The sequence below is a fragment of the Mesocricetus auratus genome, unplaced genomic scaffold (genome assembly GCF_017639785.1).
Source record: "Mesocricetus auratus isolate SY011 unplaced genomic scaffold, BCM_Maur_2.0 Super-Scaffold_6730, whole genome shotgun sequence".
NCBI classification, from domain to species: Eukaryota; Metazoa; Chordata; class Mammalia; order Rodentia; family Cricetidae; genus Mesocricetus; species Mesocricetus auratus.
In genome coordinates this window covers 5,579,637-5,605,697 of record NW_024429184.1, presented here as the reverse complement: position 1 = coordinate 5,605,697, position 26,061 = coordinate 5,579,637, and the positions used below count along the sequence as shown (strand labels likewise).

At 40.3% G+C, this 26,061-nt stretch overlaps 1 long non-coding RNA gene across 2 annotated transcripts in view; it reads right to left on the bottom strand.

Moving 5' to 3' along the window:
* Positions 1-2,671: 2,671 nt before the first annotated feature.
* LOC121136841 overlaps positions 2,672-26,061 on the bottom strand; it is a 37,883-nt gene continuing 14,493 nt past the window's right edge. Inside the window, exons 2-5 of one of the 2 annotated variants that reach the window (XR_005874000.1) lie at positions 12,076-12,175; positions 5,669-5,959; positions 5,395-5,505; positions 2,672-3,804 (exon numbers count right to left, since the gene is read on the bottom strand). This is a non-coding gene — a long non-coding RNA (uncharacterized LOC121136841). The remainder of the gene's footprint in view (positions 3,805-5,394; positions 5,506-5,668; positions 5,960-12,075; positions 12,176-26,061) is intronic. The other variant, XR_005873999.1, reaches the window with a different exon arrangement.

Sequence of the window (26,061 nt, the reverse complement as noted above, 5' to 3'; positions counted from 1 at the left end):
CTGTCCATCCATGCGTCTGTGTGTCTGCCTGTCTGCCTTCCCTCTCTTTTTCTTCTTCTCTCTTTCCTCATTCCTCTCCCCTCTCCCATTCCTGGCTATCATGAGATGAGCATTTCTGCCCATCACACTGCCACCACATGGTATTCTGCCTTGCCTTAGGCCCAAAGCAGTAGAGCTAAATATGAATGGAGACATTTGAATTTGTGATCCAAGGTCTGTCTTTTCTTTCTCATGTTATTTCTCCCAAGAATTTAGTCACGATGAGGAAAAGCAGACTAATGCAGTGAATATGTATATGTTGTACAGACTTTGCAGGTTATTTGTCATAGAAAATAAAGCAACCCCATTGACACATGGAATGGAATAGCAGGGTTTCGAGATTACATTTTTAAAACTTCATTTCTTTTAATTTTGTGATTATCATATATAATTACATCATTTCCTTCTTCTCTTTCTTCTTCCAAATTCTCCCATATACTCCTCCTAGCTCTCTTTCAAATTAATAGCCTCCTTTGTCATTAGTCATTTTACGTACATATAAATTCCTAAATACATAAATGCAAACTTCTTGGTTTGTATAATTCTACTTGTATGTGTGTTTTCAGAGCTGACCATTGGTATTGGACAACAACTTGGTGTGCTGCTCCCTGGGGAAGATACTCCACCACCAGCCCCCACCCTAATGCAGCATTCCTTAGTTGCCTGTAGCTCTTTTATAGTTGTGAGGCCTAATGGGGTCCCCCACCATTCCATGTTAGCATGTACATTGTTGCTCTTTTCGAGCTCATGTTTAGGCAGTCACCTTGAGATTTTTTATGAGATCAAAATACAGAGCTATGGAGCCCAGGCCAAAAGGATACATCTGCAAAACAGTACCTGAATCTAAAGCCCAGAGAACATTGCAGAAGGGGGCATAGAAAGATTGCAAATTCCAGAAGGTCCTGGAGGTTAATGTGAGATGGAGCGTACTTTTAAAGGATTCCTTGTTTGCAATTGGGTCACCCTATCTGGGTATATGATATACTTCTGCATTTGCTTCATTTGAATGTAAGTTGTGAATGCAGAACGTGTTATATGATATTTAACATTGTGTTGATTCAATGATAAATATTGCATTGATTTATTGATTACTTTAACACCACACTATTTCTGGCAGATCAGAAAGATATCAATCTATTGAGGTTTTGCTTTCATCCAGTTCCATTTGCTAAAGTTATCAGTCCTCTTCATTTTTCTGTAGATTGTGTAGTTTTTAAAGAGATGAGAATGTGTTTTCCCATCTCCCCAGTGTCATGATCTCTGGTGTTTACCACAGCATTGAATAGATGAACACGGATAGGAAGTTCCCTTTTCTCAAGCCAGAATTTTCAAGGAGAGCCTGTAATTGCTTGACATTAACTCTGATGTTTGCTGTGGATGAGGAATAAAAGAGAAAATGGTCTTTTATTTATAAATAAGAAAAAAGAATTTTTTCTAAGATCAAATGAAGGAAGAGGAGTTGAAAAATGAGTGGCAAAACACCTTTTCTAAGAAGAAATTATTTAAAGAAAAGCATGACTAATTTTAAAAATTAAATAAAAGTAGTTGAAAACACATGTTCTTAAAGAATAAACACAATCTAAGAGGTTCGTCTTTGGGGCTGGAGATTGGCTCCGTTGGTAGAATGTTGCTTAGCCTCAATTGTGATCCCCAGATTTATATAAGACCAGGCAGCAGTGCCACGTATCTGTAATCCTATCATGTGGAAATTGAAAAGAGGAGAGCAAGGATTTCAGAATCATCTTATGTTAAATAGAGAGTTCCAAGCTAGCCTGGACACATGAGCTCCAGTTTCACAACAGAAGACTTAGATTTCCCGTGCACTGCTCATGGGCAGATTCATGGCACGGTCTGAAGACTTAGATTTCCCGTGTACTGCTGATGGGCAGATTCATGGCACGGTCTGGAGTCTTCTGAACTAGTGTAACAGAAAGCCTGCTTCTGAAGTCTCAAGTCCACAGAGTCTATGTGGTTGTACATAGTCTTCTGCAGAGTTCTTGGAGTTCTTCCACAGAAACAAAATAGGAGGCACATGCTATGGGGTTTGTTGTGTGGAATCAGCATTTACAGCTCTGGATACTGGCTGCGTGAGTTCAAAATCCATAGGGCAGGGAAGTAAGAAGAGCAACCTGGGACTCTTGACCTCAGACAGGAGCTCCACATCCATAGGTAGAGTTCCGTCTTCTGAAAAACCTCAATTTTGCTTCTACAGATTTTCATATGACTTCGTGAGCCCCCAACCCAGAATTTTCTAGGTGATTATTCTCTACATAAAGTCAGTTGACTGTGAATGACAACCACATCTATATGAAACCTTCAAGGTGACAACTAGACCAGCTTCAGGACAGCAGCCTTGTGAAGAGGACACAGAGCAGGCCCCTACAAAAGAGGAACCTACTGGTTGCCACGAAGAGTGCCTTATAGCTTGAAAGAAGAAACTGGAAACCATAACCCGGTACTAAAAATTCTCTTCTTAGGTACTGGCACTGGTTTGTAATTTGAAAGCTATGGACCCCTGGAAAGGAACTCAGAGTTTTGACAACGGCATGTTCAGTAAGAGCAAAAATTAGCTATTGTTGATGCAAAATTGGCAGCATGCAACATGATCCTGAATCAATAAGTAGCTATGGGAGATACTGAATCAATTTTATTTGGATATGATGAATACTCCACCTTCAGTGCTTACAAGACAAAGGGAAATATTATAGTCCCACTGGTGAGGGCAGCATAGTATCACGAGGGAACATAATTAAGCGACAGCATGCAAGGTTGTGAAGGGGTAGCCAGTGTCCACGCTCCTCATGGTTTTTAATGGTACTATAAAGAAATGAGGTTCAATATGATAAGTCACCAAAAAGTCACCCAGCCAGAGCCTTTTCAACATTAATATATCATTAGATCACTTTCCTCCCTCCACCTCCTCTCGCCCTCCCAGCTCCCTTTCAAGTTCATGGACTCTTAACTCTTTAATTATTATCGTTACATATACATACAAGTGAATAAGTATATAAATACATCCTGCTAAGTCTCTGAAGTGTTGCTTTTATATATGTAGTTTTAGGGCTGATCACTTGGCCTTGCATAATCATCCAGAGGGCTCAACCCTACGAAAGACCAATTCTCCCTCTCTCAGCCGTTGTCAGTTGAAGAGCCTGTAGCTCTTCATCCATGGCAGAGGCCCCACGAGATTTCCCCTTCCACTTGATTATGTCAGTTGATGCTGTCATCGTTTGGGTTTTATTCAGCTGAGCATATTGTTGAGATTTCATCACAACACATCCCCCTGCTGGGAACATCTCTGAAGAGGGAGCAGGATGACTGCAAGAGTCAGAGGATCAGGAAGTCTGACGTGAGATCGTATCTTCCAGATGTGACAGAACATCCACAACTAGAGCTCTTTGGGGACTAGAAGTAGCAGTAGCGGTGGTGGTGGTGGTGATGGTGATGGTGGTGATGGTGATGGTGGTGGTGGTGGTGATGGCGTCTGAATACACGTCGTGGGGAGCATGTGTGGAGAAGGGTCAGTACTCTCTTTATACCTCTATGGCAGTTCCGGGGATTGAACTCAGGTCAACAGGCAAGGACTCTTACCTGCAGAGCTACCTCAGTCAGGGTTTGAATTCAGAGGGAGACATCTTCAGACATGGAACAGAGGAAACCTTAGAACGTCTTGAACTGTGACAGTTTCAGTGGTCGTAAAATAATTACCCCTCTCATTTCTTCCTGCTTTCCTCCATCATCAAGGTGAACACAGGTCATTCATTTCTCCAAGGCAAAAAACAAAACACAACAAAAAACACCATTACTGATAAACAACAGAGAAATGCAAAACTAAAGTTGATTATGTTAAACATCTCTAATTCCACAGAAGCAGTGGGGCCCCTGGAGACAGACATGCCAGGTTCCTTTTCTGTGGTCACCCAGCAGTCTGGTGGCCAGAAAACTCAGCTGCTTATTTCTTCCTTGTCTGTGCTTTTATGAAGCAGAATGAGCACTGGGTTTTGACATTAGTAAATGGCTCCGATTCAGGGTTTCCCACTTATTTGCTAGGCAACTTTTGGAAAATATCTACACAACAGTGTCTTCCTCTATAAAATGAGACAAACTAGAGTGCACGCATCATAAGCTTGATCTGCACGTTAAATGCAATAATGAGTTAAAAACTCAGTGACTTGACGACCCGTGGGCAGAAAACACTCAAATGTCTCATCTAAGCAATGAAACTTGCTGGGAAAGTGCAGATGACTAATTGGCCTCCTACAACATGCGTTTCTTCCTTTACATTGAGCTTCTGATAACCAGCTGGTTCTATACATTACATGACTTTTCTTGAAGGTACATGAACAAACACCTATTTATGCCAGTGCAGGCAGTGTCAGCAGAACAAAGAAGTAATTCAACCAAGTCTATTTTGGTGAATCCCTATTTTTTTACTGGGGTCGTTTACAAGAGCATGGGTGAGGGGTTACTTATAGGAGCATGAGTGAATAAAAGGCAACTGAATCAAGCAAGAGCAACAACACAGCTCCCCACCTGAAGCATGGGTGGTGACTAGCAAAATTGCATCCCTGGAGATCCTGTCTAATGTCAGCTCTGTAGAAGAGCTGCTTCTTGTCCAGCAGTTACCTGTTTTTCATATGACCACAGGGAGGGACCTGTGACTCTTGATATTTCTGAGCCCCCTGAGTTTGTGAGTTCCATTCACTTCCCAGGTCATACTGCTCTTCCTCTCTTCTGGGGGGACTGCTTCAATTTGTAAGAAAGTTATGTAGCACCTTGTTACCTGGGGAATCAAGACTGCTTCCTAGAGTCACTTGGAGCTTTTTGTAGCCTTGTGACTAAATTCCCACCCATACTATGTGAACAGAAGTACCAATAATATATAGCAGTGTCCGGGAATCACTTTAGGAGGTATTTGGCCCAGTATGTGCATTTGTGGTCGCTTGGATAAAAATGGCCCCCATAGGATCATAGGGAGTGACACTGTTAGGGGTGTGGCCTTGTTGGAGGAAGTGTGTCACTAGGGGTGGGCTTTGAGGTCCCAGATACTCAAGCCAAGCCCAGTGTGTCCCATTTCCTTCCTGCTGTCTTCAGATCCAGATGTAGAATTCTTGACTACTGCTCCAGCACCATGTCTGCTTGTGTGCCACAATGCCTGCCATGACGACAATGAACTAAACCTCTGAACTGTAAGCCAGCCCAAATTCAATGTTTTCTTTTATAAGAGTGGCCTTGGTCATGGTGTCCCTTCACAGCAACAAAATCCTCATTAAAACACCATTCTTGCCCCAGAAGATAAGACCCACTCCTTGGGGAAGACAAATTTGTAGGCTGCAGGAAGCCTTGGTTCCTTACCATAATGGGACAGTCAAGTAATCCTCAACTGCTACTTCTATTCCTTTAAATGCATGCAAAATGAACTTCTGCTCTCCTTCGGCCATTGGTTAATGCTATTCATAGCTCAACCTAATGCCAAGAGAGCAAAAATCGATCCATGACCATTCAAGGTAATGGGGCTTTGCAGTATATGTGCAGTAGTAAGCAGAACCAGAGCTTATAACAGATTGGTTGACTGAGATAAACACCCTGGGTTGCAATTCAGGGACCTAGATCTGAATCTCTAACTTACCAATTTACTAGTGAGGCGGGTTCTCTTCAAGGCTATGAGCCTCATTCACTCGAAGCAAGAAGGTGGCTCATAGGATCTGCTTTCTTCCAGATCCAACGGCCCACGGTTTTCACACTGTTTGTTTACCATAAGCATCCTCCATTAGCAAGGTCTCCATTTCCCTGGGATCACCACATGACGCAGGTAGACGGATGGTTACATCTCCATGGCTCAGTGACAGCAGTCGGTTCACAGACATTAAAGAAGTCTTCCGGAGGTTCTGGGCTATGAGTTGTAAATTTTACTGAACCTCTTCAATGAGAACAAAAAGAAATTGAAGTTTAGAGAAACTAAAAAACATATAAGAGGAATATATTGAGGGACTGAAAGGCAGAGAAAGAGAGACAGAGAGACAGAGAGACAGAGAGTGAGAGAGGGAGAGACAGTGAGAGAGACAGAGACAGAGGGAGAGACAGAGACAGAGAGAGAGAGACAGAGACAGAGACAGAGACAGAGAGAGACAGAGAGAGACAGAGACAGAGACAGAGGCACCAACTACCAACTAGGAGACCCAGGAAAAAGAGAAACTTTCCCAGTGTGCCACCCATAATGTTAAGTCAATGCTTATAAGTCAGTTCCCTTCTACCACACTTTTTTTTTTGCAAAAGACGTGTTCTTGGTGCTTAGAGACCATCTTGACTGCAAGTAACCTGGTTCTTTCCTCCTTTTCAATAAAGATGGCAATTCATTAAACATGTAGTTAAATGAGATTCCGTTTTTAAAAGCTTGCTAAAGCTTTTTATGTAAAAAATAGTCACAGGGCGCAAGCCTTTAATCCCAGCACTAGGGAGGCGGAGGCAGGCGGATCTCCGTGAGTCTGAGACTTCAAGAGCTAATTCCAGGACAGCCTCCAAAGCCACAGAGAAACCCTGTCTCGAAAAACAGAACAGAACAAAACAAAATAAAAACGAAAGTCACAGACGAAGGGGGAAAAAAACCACCTGTCAGATCACGTGGATGAATTCTTAGTTTACAAACTATGGTCATCTGGGACAGGCTTACAGAGAGGCATTGAGGGCAGCAGAAACGGGGACAGAGACAGTTTCGGGAGCCTGGGCGGTCTCTGCTCTGACTTTGTTTTGTGAGCCTCTCAGGGATTAGATCCCACGTGCTATCAGAATGCAATTTCAAAATCAAAAGACACTTCTTCCTCCTGGAAGGGAAACTGAGGCCTGGATAATGGTGAGCAGTGCTCAGAGTGCAGAGCCACAGAGGCTGGCTGTGCCGTATCAGATGTCCCCACACGCCACCTGGCCTCTGCCACAGCTGACGTTTATTCTAACAAGCGCCTCGAGCTCCACCTGTGAGTGCGACTGTCTCCCAATCCTTCTGAGCAGCCTGCTCCAGGCAGCCACTAGCAATTGACTGGAGACAAATTTTGAGGTGAAAGCTGTTTGCTCTCCCTGGCCTAGAGCTCACTGTGAGTGATGGGGCAAGGTGCTCTGAACTCCACTGAAATAAACGTCAGAGAAATAGACTTAAGACATAGTGCTCTCTACTGAAAACCGAGGGGAAGGCTGGCTATAGGGGACGGCCCGTACCATGGTGGTACAGCAGAGGAGGCAACTGGTGGTGGGGGATGGGATGACACACAGCTGTGATTCAAGAGACTCGGCTAAGACAGGCTTGGGCCCTTGGAAGCACAGCTGAAACCCAGGGACTTCGGTTTAGCCATTATCGCTGGGACACGACCTGGAAGTCTGAGTTGATTTCTGTCGTATACAGGGAACTCGCCACATCTGTAGATTCTGTGTACATGGCTTCAATCAAACACAAACTGAAACTCAACAGAAACAAAGCATGGTCGTTGATCATATAAAGGTATTTTTTTCTTGCCACTATTCCCTAGGTAATGTATTGTAGGTAGTCTGGAGCTGATTTAAAGTCCATAGGAGAATATGCACAAGTTATAAATAATATGCAAATACTACTACGCTTTTTTCACGAGGATCCGAAGCATCTGAAGGTTTTGGTAGCAATCCGCTCTATACACCAATGGGCGGCTGTGCTAGCTTGGGAACTGAGCAAATTATTTAACTCTCTGAGAATCTATTTTCTTAACAGATTAGCAGTTATAATATATTCTCTTTGTTCGTGCAGACATGCAAATCTGGTACAGATAAGTCCTTAGCTTAGCATGCAGTGTTCTCACTGTGTTATGATACTGTAGCATAGCCATGACCAAAAACAAATTATTCCAGGAAAGGACTAGTTTGGCAGGTCCTACTTTGGAGCTACTCTGAAGAGTGCTGTCACAAAAACGTTTATCTGAGTACACACTACAAAACCAAGGTGCTACAGCAATACCATCATATGCTTGATTTCAGTAGATGTAGCCAAAGAGCTATCTCTAAGGTGATTCAAGTCACCTTATTGCCACCAACAGCCTATAAGACTTTCAGTTGTATCAACGTCACAGAAAACACCTGGCATTTTTCATTCCTTTCTTCTGTGTATTTCTGTTTTTCATTTTTCAGCTCTTATAGCCATACAGTCAGGAAAGTGAGATTCCACAAGTGGAATCTGAAATCTGCAGAACAAGCCTTCCCATATCACAAAAGCCTGGTTGCATCACATGTCCTGAAACACATTGCCTGGGTACTTATCCCACCTGCCTCGTCTCTAAGGGCGCCTGAGTGTGTTCTCTTGTTGACTTCTGAGACTAAATTATGCTGCTATTGACATTTTACTAAAGTAAGAGCCGAGTCTTCCGTGTCATATAACAGGAAAGGAGCGAAACCCCATGCCACGGAGGGCTGGACTTGCTTCTGCAAGCCTGACCACTATCTGGAGAGCACAGCAGGAGGAAGGAAGCATGTGTCACTGTCAAAAATGGGTTCTAACCTTGGGCCCCGCTCGTGATCAGTTATAAAAGCTTGAACACGTTAATATACTCTCGTGAGTCCTGTGTACTGAACTTTCAAACGGTGGTTATCAAATATTAAATATCATTAAATAGTTATTTGTTGAATTAAGTCATAGCTCACAAGTCAAAGCGGCTAGCACAGTGCCCAAAAGACAGTGTCAGAGACTGGCTGAAGAAGAGTACTTGAGCACAGTACTCCCAGATGTTCTCTTGGCTCCCATCAGAACAACCAAAGGAGCAGAAAAGTGGGAACGGGTCTTAGGTGGTCTAAAGGAACCGGGAAACTTGTCGGCAGCATTACTTGGGCTTGGAGCTTTTGAACCAGAGCAGTGGGAAACGGTAGCAGGAGGAGGAGAAGGAGGAGGAGAAGCAGGAGGAGGAGGAGGAGGAAGAGGAGGACGGGGCAGGGGGGGTGTGTGCAGGCAGACAACGGAGCGTACTGGTCTTAGTCTCATGTGGGTTTGCAGCAGTGTGCGCATGCACCAAAGGAAATGGTGAGACCTCTCCACGGCCTGCGGGGGACAGCTCAAGGCAAGAGGCGAGGAGGATCCCGGATGCCTGTGTGGCCTAGACACAGAAAGGTGTGGCCAGGCTATGCTGGGTATGCCATGAACGTCAGTGTGGGTAACGCTCCCTGGGCCAGGGTGTTGATGTGGCCGTCGCTGACACTCTTCCTCTTTATCCCCAGGCACAAACAACGCAGCACAGAGCAGTCAGAGGGCCAGCGATGAAGGCATCGGGGAGAAAGGTGACCCAGGGCCCACCTGTTCTTAAAAGGGAAGAGCAATCAGCAGCCTTGAATGAAATGTGTCCTGTTTCAACTTGACGAGACTGAATCAGTGAGCGATGCTATCAAAGAAAGCATCACTCAAGGCTCAAGAGGAGAGACAGATCCGTTTTAGAACTTAAGCAAGCAAGCAAGCAAGCAAGAAAGAAAGAAAGAAAGAAAGAAAGAAAGAAAGAAAGAAAGGAAGGAAGGAAGGAAGGAAGGAAGGAAGAAAGGGTGCCTGCTTGAAATGCTAAGTGTTGACTAGCAAAGCTTTATCGACATAATTTACAAAGAACGGAAAACAAGAAGTAATATGGTAACAAATGGAAAGTACTGAGGGGCTGAGGAAAATTTATCCAGGTTTCAGCACGTGGTACAGACCAGCACTGCTTGTTAAAGGAAAAGGGAGGGGAAAAAAGAGAGAGAGAGAGAGAGAGAGAGAGAGAGAGAGAGAGAGAGAGAGAGAGAGAGAGAGGAGAGGAAGAGGAGGAGAGGAAGAAGGGGGAGAGAAGAGGAAGGAGAGGGGAGAAGGAGAGGGAGAGGAGAAAGGAGGGAGAGAGAGGAGGGGGAGAAGGAGAGAAGGAGAGAGGAGAGGCGGAAGGAGAGGGAGGAGAAAGGAGAGAAATGAGGGAAACCTGTTCCTTCTCTAGGGTGCTGTCTGCAGTAAGAGACTCAGGACTTGGCAAACAGAAGATGGACAGAGCTTTTCCGAGGGACTGGGGAGTAGCTCAGTGGGGAAGAGTATGAAGACCTGAGTCCAAATCCCCAGAACTCATGTGAAAAGACAAGCTTGCTTGAGCGTGCATCCAAGCCTAGAGATCATAGGCAGGCGCAGGAAGATCCCTAGGGCCTGGCTCTGGGTTCAGCTAGAGACCGTGTGTCATGGAAATGAGGCAGAGTCAGAAGACCCTCCTCTGTCTTCTGTGTCCCAACCCAAAATACACACACGGACAGCACCACACGCGTGGACACAAACATAAACGATTGATTGTTTGATTCTTTTTAATTGAGCCACACTCCATTACTTCTGTGCCCACTCATCTCCCCGTCCTGTTCTTTTCTATCCACTCAGGGGATACTGCGCTGGACCAGCACAGAGAGATGGAGAATCAAGGGGGTGTGGTAAAAGTGTTGGACCTGGCAGGCTTGGTCCATACAGCCAAGCAATAAGAGCCTGGGCTGAGAAAGAGAAAAGCCCACAAAGGAAGTGTCACCAGCAGGTCCAGATGTGCCACGGAGAGGGCATTTAGTGTTTCTGTGGGGTAGGACTGCCATGGGGAACCCTGATCCTGCCTGCATCTGTTGAGCTGGGTGTCCTTGAAGGAGTCTCCGTGCCTTTGTTGTCCCACCTACAAAATGAGAATGACGGCAGTGTCCATCCAAGCAGCAGAGTTATTTTAAAAGCTAAAGTAGTAGCTTGTATGAATTCTATTGAGGCAAAGTCTGACATATAGGTCTATTCTTTTTAAAGCAGAAGGTGGTTGGGTGGAGGAAAAACCCATAATACTAGAAAATAAGAGTGCACAACACCTAAAGTCAGGATTCCCATGCATCAGGAGAATTTCAAATGAAATTTTGGGATGTGAGAATGGATGGTCATTTGTTCTCTTTTTATAAACAAAAACATTTAATAAATAAAGGGGAATTTACAACATGGAACATTTGTCTCAAACGAGTTTTCATTTGAACCCAAATTATTTTTTTACTACATTGCCTGTATATTATTCTCAACTTCGCGCATTGTGTGTTGATCTAAAGTCCAGCGTTTGTATACTCTTACAAATGCTAGTAAAACTAGCAACAGTGAAAAAGCAGCCTGAGAGTTACACTCTTCAATCAGCCCACCGATTGCAGATCTGAGCAAGGGTCGGTCACCATGAAGAGGTAGAAAGAGAATCAAGGTCAAGACATTTTCCCCAAGTCAACAAGGCCTGCCTGTGTCAAGAGCAACTGACAGCAGAGAGAAGTCAAGGTGCCTTTAAGGAAGAAATGGGCCCAACCAAAGCATGGGGATCACAAAGGGAAGAGCACATGAAGACGGAGAAGAGCAGCACGACGTACTGGGGACCGAGGGACGGGAAGAGGAAGGTATGACCCACACTTCTGCAAACACAGCTTCAGAAGCAGCCAGGAAGTATCTCTCTTATTAAACCACGTTTTACTTATTCTTTCAAATTTTCATACATGTGTACGATGTTTTTTATTTTATTCACCGTGCAATAAAAGGACTTAATTTAACTATGCTAGATACGCACAATCATGTATATACTATACATACATACATGTATGTCCATGTACATACGTACAGACACATAAGCACATATGTATATACACATGCGCAAATACACACATTTTAATATGTATTCATATGTACAATATACACACACATTTATAAGCTCACATAATATACACATACACACAAATATAAACACATATAAACATACACATACAAATATTTTATATATACGTTTATGGGTAGACACATGTATGTAGTATATATACATGCATACTATGCACGGTCACATATATATATGCACACACATATAAAACATACATAATACATGCACAAACACGTGTGTAAGTATACATATGTGTGTATCCTCATTATCCTTTAATTCTGATGTAGTGGCTGTACCATGAAGATCAGTCCTTGTTGGAACACCCACAGTTGTCTGCTGGTGCATGGCAAATCTTTAACTGACGGCCCACATCTTGTTGACTGAGGTCACATACCACGTTGTCCCTCGGTCTTCTTGGTCTACTTCTCAACTGCTCTTTTCAGAGTATGTTCTGTGCTGTTTTTCCCATTTTCTGTGCTCTTCTCTGTGAATTTCTGTTTAAGATGATATCAAACACAGGGTTAAAGTGCTGTTTATTGTTCCTAAGTGTGGGAGGCTGTGCCAAGTTTTATAAAGAAACTCACAGTTAAGAGAAGAACTACTGGCCTTGAATTCAAATACATAGAATCATGTGTATAGTTCACTGTCACGAAATACACAAAACATGTACTTACACATATATGGGTATATTGAGAGAGGTATTTACAGAGAAACACATGTAAAATAGGATTATTGCTCATTGATGAAGGTGCCAAGTGGATTTCAAGAAACTAACTAACCCTTTATTTCCTAATTCAGATTTCCTGATGGGTTTACAGAATACAAATACCTCAGTAATAAGAAGCTGCTGTCATTTTATGTGTGAATAGGAAAATAGCTACCTTTAGGGGCCTACAGTTCAGTGGTTAAAACTTTTCTACTCTTGCAGAGAACATAGTTTCAATTCTCAGCAGCTATGCCTCAGCTCACAACTATTTGAAACTCAAACTCCAGGGTATCTCAACACTCTTTTACCTCCATAGGTATTTCATGTCCATAGTGTACATAAACTGAAACAGGTACACACACACACACACACACACACACACACACACACACACACACACACACGATAATAATAAATAAGTAAGTATTTCAAAAGAAAGATAAATACATAAAGCATGTTGCTCTGGAAGAATCAATACACAACAAAATAAATAAATAAACCTAAGTATGGTCAACTTGGAATAGGCTGGTATTATTTGCTTTAATATAGGGGGTATAGTATAATATATCAGCTCATTATGTTATTAATATTCTATACTGCACAATACTATAATTTATGAACATTTAGGTACAGAAAATACATGTGAGAATAATACATAAAAAACATTGGGGGTTGGGGTGAATATGATTTGTGATAGTTTGAAGGTAAATGCCTCCCATAAGCTTACATGGAATGGCACTATTGGAAAGTGTAGATTTGTTGGAGTAGCTATGGCCTTTTTAGTTTAAGTGTGTCACTGTGGAGGCGGGCTTAAAGGTCTCATATATGCTCAAGCCACACCCAGTGTTTCAGTTCACTCCGTTACCTGCCAATCAAGATGTAGGACTCTCATCTCTAGCACCATGTCTGCCTCTGTGCCACCATGTCCCAACCGACTAAACCTCTGAAACTGCAAGCCATTCCATTAAGTGTTTTCCTTTATAAGAGTTGTCACGGTCATGGTGTCTCTAAGACATAATCTAAACTACAAGCATTATAGAAAATTCTCTGAGAACGCAGAACAATAAAAATTAAAAATAAGACTCTTGCTACTATTATTTGGGACACAAGGTTAATGAGAAACAAATCCTGACCTAGAAGACTCACCCATCTGTTGTTGAAGGGAGGCCTATGCAAGATAATTTAAAACTACACAGATGGCAGGCCATGGTAGCACATGCCTGTAATCCGGGAAACCTGAGATGAGGGTGTGGAGTTCAAAGTCATCCTTGGCTATACATTGCACTCAAGGCAAAGGCAATCTGTCAGAGGCCCTGCCTCAAAATATATAAACGGACAGAAAAAAATTTACAGAAGAATACTGAAAGAATAAAAATAAAACTTCATTGAGAAAAGCAAGATTGTGTAATCAATTTAAGCTAGACAAAGAGTCGGCTTTGGGTTATTAACTGTGGAATTGATGAATAGGATAGATAGAGAGAGCCTTGAGTATAATCTACAAGGCAGATAAGATCCCTGTTATAAGTGGACCCAAGAAAATAGCCAGATAAGCAAACACACTGCAATATAAGGAAAAGGTTCTGAAAAGTAGTCAAGAGCTGTATAACTAGGGAACGTTTATTAATACAATAATAAATGTATTTATTATCAAATGACATCAAAGTAAAGGAATGAAAAGATGTTGACATAAATCATTGGTTGATACAGAACACTTTAGTAATGGGATGAAGAGTAATGGGTTCTAAATTGTGCACAGACACACACACACGCACACACACACACACACACACACACACCGCATACAGAACATATTAGTTCTGCTTTTCCCTGATTACTTAGGGATACACTGTAAAAATTATGAATTACTGGAGATAAGTAAATTTAATATCTTCTACAGATGCACATAGAATAGCAAGATAAATTATTAAAATATGAAATATGAATCAAAATATCAAAACAAAAATAAAGAAATTATGTGTGGGATATATCACTTGTCAAGTGATAAAACTCTTTGACATGGACAACAAAACTATATCCATAAAGAAATACTTTTTTTACAAATCAAAATTTAAAGGCCAGAAATCCAATACCAGGAAGCATGAACAACATCACTAAGCATAGAGTTTTGAAGTCACGAATCAAAACTAAAAAGAGGAAAAATTTTAAATGAAGTATATAAATAAAATAAATTAAAAAATATAGATCTGATTAATTCAATATTAACATATTAGTATATGTGAAACACAGATACTTGTAAATTAAGAACAAATTAATATAAGTTTAGTAGTAGGAGAAGAAATATATAATTTAGAAGATTACAGTTTTCCTTATAGCTACATGCTGATGCCCAAATTCTACAAAAAAGCTTGTAATATATTATAGGCTTATGAAACATTTACTAAAACTCATTTTTCCCTCATGAAGAATTTATTAAATTTTAAGATTTTTCCAAGCCAATTCTATCTTGAGTGCCATAAAACAGAATCAAAGAAAGGAAATACCATTAAAAGCCCAATCACATGGCAAGGTAAAAAGACTCTTGTAAAAAAAAGTTTAATGGAAGAGGAAAAAAAACTTTTAAAGTTTAAATAAAACAAAACCCTGATTTTTAAACAACCAAAATAAAAGTGTTGCATATAAAAGTTCACAGGGTCTGGCCAAAGATCTACCAACAAAAACGTAGGACTTTCTTGATTTTTAACACCACATATGAAACAATAGAAATAAACTGACTATTTTGCTCAATAAGATAGAAAAAAACTCATAGTCATAAGGAAGTATAAAAGCATGATAATGATAGAGGCAAACTCAATAAAATGAAAAAGTATATGAACAAAAACATTTGAAAATTGTCTCAAGGAATAAAATATAAAAAATAAAATTCTTATAAAGAATAACAAAAAAATAAAATCAAAGTAGAGACAAGGAAGATCTCATAATCAAAAATATGAGAGAAGTTTATGCAGCAAATTAAAATGTCCTAATAACAAAATTGTGATTATTAACTAAAATATATTATTCAAACAGTCTATCTATCTATAGGGCAACTTACTCCAAATGACAAAGCCAAACTGTCTAATAAAATAGGAGAATGGGAAACAATTCTTACAGCTAAACAAAAACTGTGGGAACACCAGACCTTGAGCAGAGACCCACTTCCCCTTCTGCCTGGGAGTAGGCAGCTGTAAGACAATGTTTAGTAAAAACATGTTTACTAAAAACGATACAATAAGTTCCTGGCCACTTCCCCTTCTGCCTGGGAGTAGGCAGCTGTAAGACAATGTTTAGTAAAAACATGTTTACTAAAAATGATACAATAAGTTCCTGGGAAAGGCCTTCCCACGGGAACCGCCCTGACCTCGACCTTGTCCAGAGACTAACCGCACCTTCAAAAACCCACACACATCCACCTCTGGTGTCAGAGCAGAACCAGCGAGGGTAGAGGAGAGAGCAGAAGCTTCTCTGGTGGGAGCTTTTCTTAGGAGGTTTTCTTGAACCTTTTTGGAGCCTGTTTAAAGTTTTCTTTATATCATTGAACGAGTCTCTGTGTTGTCAATCCCTGACACCCTCCGCACGTTCTCGGACACAGGCCACGCAGCAGACGTGACAAAAAACAAAACATTTTGTTACTTTGTAAAAACCCAGGGTTTTGAAACAAATAATGAGGCTTTCCCACTTACTGTATAAGAGGAACATGTTTCTGACACTAAATGTAAAATGCACACACACACACACACACCATTTTAAAAATAGCACCTAAATTTGGTCAACTAATGTACACTAAACACCCTCAGATGAAACAAATGAAAATCACTTTTAGATTTTAGGAGTTCTAGCTTTGAGTTTGGGAAGCTATTTTTCAGAGACCAGATGTCTCAACAAGAGCGATCAGGTGAGGGTTAGACTGTGTAGATATCTGTTTGAAGACATCAGAAAGTTCATTAAATTCTATAGTCGGGACCTGAAAGGTCAAGGCCGTGGATAAAACAAGACTATCAAGAGTAGACTAGAATTCTGGTTTCCTTTCACCTTAACACAGCTCTCAATATCTGGCACGAGAAAAACTAAAATAGAATCCACTGAGAAAATTATCCAGTTTGGTGGAGTACAGGTTTTAAAAGTGTGTCTAGATTTCCTTGGTGTCAGTTGTTATGTCCCCCCTTTGTCTCTAATTTTGTTAATTTGGATATTATCTCTGACTTTTAGTTAATTTGGATAAGGGTTTGTTGATCTTAATGATTTTTCTCAAAGAACCAACTCGCTGTTTCATTGATTCTTTGTATTGTTCTATTTGTTTCTACTTTATTGATTTCAGTCCTGACTTTCATTATTTCTTGCCATCTACCTCTTTTAGATTAAATTTCCTCCTTTTGTTCTAGAATATATAGGTGTGATGTTAAATTGCTCACAATAGATCTCTCCATCACTTTTTTTTAATATAGGCACTTAGTTCTATGATCTTTCCTTTTAGAACTACTTTCATTGTGTCCCATACATTTTGGATATGACCTGCATTCATTTCATTCAAACTCTAGAGTCTTCAATTTCTTTCTTAATTTCTATCTTGACCTGTGATTCATTCAGTAGAGAGCTGTTCAGTTTCCAAGGGTTTGCAGTTTCTGTTGATATTCAGCTTCAATCTATGGTGTTCTGATAAAATGCAGGGGGCTAGTTCAATTCTCTTTTATCTGTTAAGGCTTACTTTGTGTATGAGTATGTGGTCAATGTTGGAGAAAGTTCCTGGAGGTACAGAGAAGAATCTACAGTCTTTGTGTTGGGTGAAATGTTCTATACATATCTGTTAAGTGCATTTGGCTCATAATGCCTGCCTGGCTCTAGCATTTCTCTGTCAACTTTTGCTTGGATCTATTGGTGAAGGTAGATATTAGCCACTAGTCATTAAATAAATGATAACCAAGTTTCAATCCATAGATCCAGAAAGGTTAGGCATAGAGGAATTGGGAACAGGAAGCACATGGATCTTTCTGGAAGGGGGAAATAGAATATATTTTATGGGTGGACTGGAGGGGAGATGAGAATGAAAGGGTCAGTGGGAAAGCAGGGAGGTGGGACTGAGGGAGGGGATGAAGGAATGAGGGGAGAGACATCTAGGACTGAAGGGCATTTGACAGTGGTATGAAATCCTAGAGCAGTGGAAACTTCCCATAATATATGAAGGCAGTCCTAATGAAGTCTCCAAATGATGAGAGAGATGGAGTCCCAACTGGCCATGTCTTGTAACCAAATGAAGCTTCTAGTACAGGGACGGTTTTCATCCAATTAAGTTGTTGGCCAAAAGGGTCCCATGGCAATCCCCAAACAACCCAGGCTTCTGTGAAGACAATAGGTTTCTGTCCACAAACTGACAGCAAGGCCCCATTGCTGAAGACAATGCCCACATATTTCATTGCACAAGGAACAGTAAAGCAATGGTACATAGAAATTTTATCCTTACATTCTAGTATCTTTGGTATGGGAATGTATTCTTCAAAATAACAAAGAGAAACATAATCACCAACTCAACCACCAAACCTTTGATCTACAACCTGCCCTGACTTCAAAATATGCGAAGGCTATGGTGGCACAAATTTTGTGGGGGTAACTAATGTTGATCTGACTTAAGACCCATTCCATGAGATGTAACCATACCTGACAGTGCTTGACTGACCAAGAACAAGAGACTAGCTAGCCCAGAGACACAGGGTGAAACCAAATACTGCTGGGGAAAGAAAACACTACAATAAAATGCTCATAGATTAATGCTTTATTGAGGCATCATTAGAGAGACTCCTCCTGCAGCACATGGAAATAGATACAGGGACCCACAGCCAGACATTACACAGAGAGACTTGGAACACACAACTCTATGTGACATTTCTTCATCAAATCCCTTGATAGATCAGGGAGCCCCATGGAAGATGAGTCAGGAGTTGGAAAGACAAAGGGAACAGAGAACACCACAAGAACAAGACCCTCTGAGTCAACTGAGCAAAGCGTGTGTGAACTCACAGACAAAGGGATTCGGTTCAGATGGGAGAGAAGGTGGTGAGGAACCGGGAGAAGTATAGAGAAAGGAAACTGTATTCAGATTATATTATATGAAAAATAATCTGTTTAATAAAAGGTAAAAAACCAAGAATACCAAAATAACAGTATCAGTAAAAATAAATTATTTTTTTTTAAAAAGTACATAGGCAACAGCTCAAGCAAGGAGTCTTAGCTGAAAGATAAATATAAAAATGTAGTTTGGGTCTTCCAATTTAATTACAGGAGACTCTACTGAATCGTGATGCCAATTTTTGCATCAAAATACCTGCTAATTCCTTAAGCTAAGTAGAAAATCTCCCTTTAAAAGAATTAAAGTTTTAAAAATAGTGAGAGAAAAAAAAGGAATGTGGGATAGATATGTCAAGATAGTTTAGACTTTGCACTGATAACCCTGGAAAACTACATACTGGGCTAGGGACAATCAAGAGATGGAATGGAATTTGCCAACTGGTGGTCCAGTTTCATGAAGCATCATTTTTGATGGAATTAGGGTGTCTTGCTCAAGAAGACTGCTGCTCAGTATAAAGTCATCCAGAGCCTGTACTGTTTTTCTGTAAAGTAAGTAAAATTCAGTTTTCAAGAATCTCTCTCTCTCTCTCTCTCTCTCTCTCTCTCTCTCTCTCTCTGTCTCTCTTTCTGCATATGTGTGTGGGCAGTGAGAGAGAGGGGGAGAGAGGGGGGAGAATGAGAGGGTGGAGAGAGGGGGGGGAGGGAGAGAGGGAGGGGAGAGAGGGTGGAGGGAGAGAGAGAGTGCATTTATATAAGTGTGGGCATGGGAATTGCCATGGGACATGTGTGGAACTCAGAGAACAACCTTGGCTGTCAATCAAATATCTTCCCCCCATGTTTGAAACCTGATCTCTTTGTTGCTCACTGCTGCATTTACAAGGATAGATGGTCCATTTTAGGGCATTCATTTGTCTCTGCTTCCCATCTTCCTATGGGAACACTGGCATCATTGCCAGTGTGTGCAACCTCGGTCAGCTTTACATATATGCCTGTAGGGGCTTAGCACGATTGCCTTAACTGAGATGGGAAGACCTGCCTACTGTGGGTGGTACCATTCCCTGAGCAGAGGATCCTGGACTGTGTAAGAGAGAAGAGAGAAAGCTGAGCAGCAGGATGCATGCAGTCACTGCTCTCTTTTTCTGACTGAGGACATAATGTGACTAGTGACTTCAACCTCCTGTTGTCTTGACTTCCCTGATGTGATCCGGTATGCACCAAACCATGAGCTGAAATAAACTCTTTCTCTCTCAAGTTGCCTCCATCAGAGGGTTTTATCACAGCAAGAGGAAAAGAAGCTAAGACATCCTGAATGTGTGAGACTGGAAATTGTATCTCCAGAGTCCACATAAAGCTGGATGCAGCAGAGAGTATCAGTAATCGCCATATGCCTAAAACATCATGGGAAACAGAAATTGGAGACTCTCTGAAAACTAACAAAGCAGACAGCCTGATGTATGCAACACTGAACTGCAAGAGATCCCACAACAAACAAACAAGAGGTCAAGAATGGGCACCTGAAGTCTCCATCTGACTGCTACATGTGAAGTATGGCATGTTTCATTCCCAGCCACACATACACACATATACACATATATACATATGCACATACACACACACACATAGAGACACAGACACACATATATACATTTACACATATATACATATACACATACATACATGGCCCTTTATTAATTTCCTGATATCTATGAGGATTCCAAATAAAATACACGTTGTGGTGGCTTGATAGAAAATGTCCCCCAAAGGGGGTGGTGATATTAGGAGGTGTGGCCTTGTCGGAGTGGGTGTGGTCTCATTGGAGGAAACGTGTCACTGTGGAGGCAGGCTTTGAAGTCTCATATATGCTCAAGATACTGCCCAGTGTCACAGTCTACTTCCTGTTGCCTGTGGGTCAACATGTAGCAGCTCCTTCTCCAGCACCATGTCTGTCTGCACACCGCCATGCTCCCCACCATGATGATAATGGACTAAACCTCTGAAACTGTCATCTGCCACCCCAATTAAATAAGAGTTGCTGTGTTCGGTGTCTCTTCACAGCAATAGAAACTCTAAGACACATATCATATCTGAAGATTCAAAGCTAACGTCCACAAACGAGAGGAAACATGTGACATTTATCTTTCTATATTTGTGTCACCTCACTGAGAATGGTTGTTTCCAGCTCTATCCATGAATTTCATAATTATATTTTTAACATCTGAATAACACTCCATGTACAAATAATACCATTTTTCATTATCTGTTCATCAGTTGATGAACATCTAGGTTGTTTTCATTTCCTGACTATTGTTAATATGGCATCAGTGAACACTTATGAGTCTATATCTCTACAGAGACCCTAACACAAATACATCAAGAGTGGTGCAGCTGGATCTCTGTGGTAGATATGTTTGTTCTAGATACCACAGACTAACGCATAAAAAAGTCTCAGAACCAGGAACTGTTTACTTCTTTTGGAGTTCTCAGCCCTTAAACATTGCAGGGTACTGCCACTCTTCTTGGCTACCACTCAGTACTTGAGAGTGAGATCCTATTCACACACTTGAGTCACAGAACATGGAGAATCCAGTCTGGTGCTGACCTGGAAGCTTCAGCCTTACTGACTAGCTTCCATGGTGCTAGAAGATGCCATTGTGACACGGAATGAGAAAAGCAACCATCCATCTTACTCAGCTGTGAATTTTCAAAGTTACAATGGCCGCTTTAGCATAACATTCCCAGGAGTGTAATAATGGTAAAAATGGAGTAACCATTTGCTTTCTAATTGGACTTAAGGTTTATTTCATAGAATGAAATCAACACCTGACACGATTACAAGAACTAAGGCTATATAGCTCTACAGATCACATGCTCTCTGGGCTTAGTATTAAACTGAATCTTAAATGATTTATGTTACATCATAGATTAATTTATCTCTCATCAATGAAACTGCTTTTTATAGTAGATGGCCATGAACACAGATACTCAAAAATGATCAATGTGTAGGAATGAGAGACCTTAGGAATGCTCAATCCTAAATGTGACATCTGCATCAAATGCTCTCCTACCAAGGGATCATTGCAGAAAAATTTTAAGAGTCACAAATGGCAAATGACCACATAAACACAGTGGTTTCTGGAAGTAGCAATGTAAATCTGCACATATAAACATATTGTTGTTATGAAAGAATGCACAAGATCCATACAAGATCAGGCCAGACTTAATCCCATCACAAAGAGGAGAGATGGGTGCCAATTCCCGCCACTAGCAGGAAAGCTATTGACATTTGATATCTCCCGGGAGAGAAGGAGACAATTTTCTTTATGGGTATGCCCCTGGGAGATCATCACATTCCATTGGAAGGCCACACATCCAGCAGTATATATATAAAACAAATGGGACTTGATGGATTAAAAGCAGACAAAAACCAGGGACTTAAATTAGACTGGGTTTAGGAGGGAGAATGGATCTGGGAGCAGTTGGGTGAGGGGGCAAATACAATTATAATACATTTATGAAATTCTCAAAGAACTAATAAAAAGGAGGGAAAACACAAAGTGAAAATCTTTCAAGGTATTAAAATGAAGAGGAATTTGTTAATTTAAAAGTCAACATACGATTTATGTTTTCTGCAAGCACCTACACCTATGCACACACACATACACACACACACTTAATGATACACAAATCCTAAAAAATGCAGTAGAATATCATCATGCATCATAAAATGATAAAATTTAAGAAGGAAAACCTGACTTCAAGGGGTGGAGAGTGAGTGACACGTTCATGTGTAGTATGTAGGAAAGCAAAATGACAGGATAGCTTGTAAAGGCCACTGAAACCATGCACGACAATATCTGAATTCATTTAAATAGTCATTACAACAGTTCCAAAATGTTCAGGAGCATGGCAGAATAGCTATAGCTGACAATAATTAATTAAATGTTTGAAAAGAGCCATTAGCATTTTGAGTGTCCCTTACACAAAGAAACAATAAACGTCTGAGGTGACAGATGTGCCAACTGATCTGACCTGGTCATTGCATACACTGAAATGTCACAGTATATTCCATAAGCATGTAAAAGTGCCATGTGGCAATTAAAAAGATGAAAGTGCATTTTCGAAAATCTGTAGGCAAAATTATACTTACATACACAGCTGCATTAAATGGAATTAGCTTAAATTCCAATGCACAGAAAGATGGACTGTATGGTACTTATTAATGTAAGAGCTCGAAATAGCTAAAGGTCAAAAGTAGAGAGCTGATACACAAACGCAAACCATGTAAATATTAACCTAACGATACTCGCTTTATTAGTGGTAACAAAGAAAAATTTTAAACCAACATCTTTAACAGAAATTCAGGATTTTACTTTAGAGTGTTCTAACATTGTTTTTTGTGACTAGTTAAGCAAATGGGGGAAATGTCAATAAGACTTCTAACGAATAATAAATGAAACAAGTTTAACTCATACACAGAAAAATATAGTGCCACTAACTTAGAGTGCACATTATTTTCAAAGACTGTGAAATATTTGGCCTAATTAACCATATAATGAACCAGAAGGAGAGTCTCAATAAGTGTCAAATAATTAAAATAATTTGGAAGATTATGTCTTTAGAATGGAAATATACTAGAAGTGTCAAGATGTAATCAGAAATTTCCCAATGCTTATACTTCAAATAATGCCTTTCTAACTAATGTAAATATGTGTAAAAATTGTTTTCAAGGTATATGGAAATGAAAACAATGAGAGTAGAAGTTAAGAGAGGTAGATGAAGGTGTAGGGAGGGAAGTTATTGTCTTAAATGTGTGTAATAGAAGAGAAGAAAGTGAAAATTATTACAGTGTCCCACTCGAGAAATCAGAGAATGAAAACAATTAAAACAAGATCAGAAATAAACAGACTAGATGCTAAACAAGCAACAGAGAAACGAGAACACATTTCTTTGTGAAATGTTACTAAGTCTGAGAAAGCCATGGCAAGACTGGAAAGACAAGCTGTGTATAGTAGCTCATGTCTGTATTCCCAGTACTTCAGAGACAGAGGCAGGAGAGTGGAATTTGAAACCCGGGCTACATGATAAGTTCTCAATCACCCCAAGATAGAGAGTAAGACCAATAACATACACAAAAAGCAAATATTAATAAAGATATTACCAACTAGAAATAAAGGAGGACAAGATTACATATTTATAGACATTAAAAGTATATTTATATGAAGGAGGTTTTAATACTTAATTATCTAGTAAGACTGACAAATACCAGTAACAATCCAAGTTGTCAAAATTGGCTGAAGGAAAATTATTAAAAACTTGAATAACCGATCCACCACCTGTTACCCTGCTCAGAGCCTCCTGAATCCTAGGGACTGCACACTCGGGGAACCCATTCTGGTGGTCTAGCCCACCCAGAGACTGTCAGCATCCTGGTCCCCCATCCACCCATGGGAGGAAGTAGGCATGGGGCTGTTTCTGGCCTGCCTTTCAGTGCCCTACTTGGAGCCTCCTGAGGCCTCAGGAATGTGCACAGGGGAACCTGACCCAGTGGAACAGCCCATCCAGGGTCTGCTAACATCCTGTTATGAGTCCCGCCTCTACCCACAGAAAGAGGAGGGCCATCAGAGTATAAGAACTGCTTGCACCCACCTACTGGAAGGGAATCTTGGACCCACACCAACCAGGAGAAGAAACTCCACCTGCAACTGCTGTAAGAATGGATGGAAAGTATAAAAACACATTCAACAACAGAAAAAACAGTATGAAATACCAGAGTCTAAGGACTCTACACCATCAAAGAACATTCCAACACAGATGAAGCAGAAGAGAATGACCTTAAAAGAAACTCCATGAAAATGATAGAGGCCATCAAAGAGGGTATGAGAAAATTCCTTAAAGAAAAGAAAGAGAAAAATATACAAGAAATCAGCAAATCTCTGAAAGAATGTCAAGAAAAAACAATCAAACAGATGAAGGAAACAATCCAAACAGTTCAAGACCTGAAAACTGAGAGAGAGACAATAAAGAAAATGCAAACTGAGGGAATTCTGGAAATAGAAAATCTGGGAAAATGATCAGGAACTACAGATGCAAGTATAACCAACAGAATATAGGAGATGGTAGAGAGAATCTCAGGTGTTGAAGATGCACTAGAAAAAAAAGATTCATCGACCAAAGAAAATCAAGTCCAACAAATCACTAACAGAAAATATCCAGGAAATATGAGACACTGTGAAAGGGTCAAACCTAAGAATAGGTTTAGAAAAAGATGAAAAAATTCACCTCAAAGGTTCAGAAAACATATTCAACAAAATCACAGAAGAAAACTTTCCCAACCTAAGGAAAGAAATACCAATGAAGTAAAAGAAGCCTACAGAACACCAAATAAAGTGGATCACAAAAATCCCCCTTACCACAAAATAATCAAAACAACAAACATGCAAAATGAAGAAAGAATATTAAGAGCATCTAGGTAAAAAGGCCAAGTAACATACAAAAGCAAACTTATCAGAATTACACTTGACTTCTCCATGGAAACTCTGAAAGTCAAAGGTACTGGATAAATATTCTACCACTGCTAAGAGACCATGGATGCAGTCAAGACTAAAATAACAACAAAGCTTTCAATCACTGTAGATGGATAAAACTAGATATTCTATGACAATATAAGATTTAACCAACCCTACAGAAAGTTCTGGAAGGAAAATTCCAACCCAGGGAAATTAACTACACCCACAAAAACACAGGCAATATATAATCCCACTTTACCAAACACCAAAAGAAAAAAAGGGGTGGAAATCCACACACAATACCAACAACAACAAATTCAAAACAAACAAGAATGAACAATCAATGTTCATTAATATCCCTCAATATTAATAGTCAACTCACCTATAAAAAGACACAGGCTAACAGAATGGATACGAAAACAGAGTCCATCCTTCTGCTGCATTCAAGAAACACATCTCAGCTTCAAAAACAGACAGTAACTCAGAGTTAAGGATTGGGAAAAGATTTTCCAATCAAATCCTAATATATAATAAATTAAAAACAATCAAAAGAGATGAAGGAGATCATTTCATACTCATCACAGGAGAAATCCATCAGGATGAAGTCTCAATTCTGAACATCTACGGCCCAAATACAAAGGCATTCACTTCATAAAAGAAACATTACTAAAACTCAAATCAAATATAAAACCTCACAAACTTTTAGTGGGAGACTTCAACACCCTACTCTCACTACTAGACAGGACCACTAGACAGAAATTTAAGAAGAAATAAAGGAAGTAATAAAAGTTATCATCCAAATGTTATTAACAGAAATCTATAGAACATTCCATCCAAAAGACTATAACTTCTTTTCTGTGTCACATGTAACCCTCTCCAAAATCTACTACATACTTGACAACATAGCAAACTTCAACAGGTACAAAAAAATTGGACGCTTTAAATTTGGAATTCAGCAACAACACAAATTGCAGAAAATCTGCAGACTCATGGAAATTGAACAATAAGCAACTGAACACTTTCTGGGTCAAAGAAGAAATAAAAAGAAGAAATTGAAGACTTCCTGGAATTTAACAAGAATGAAGACACAACATACCCAAAAACTTTGAGA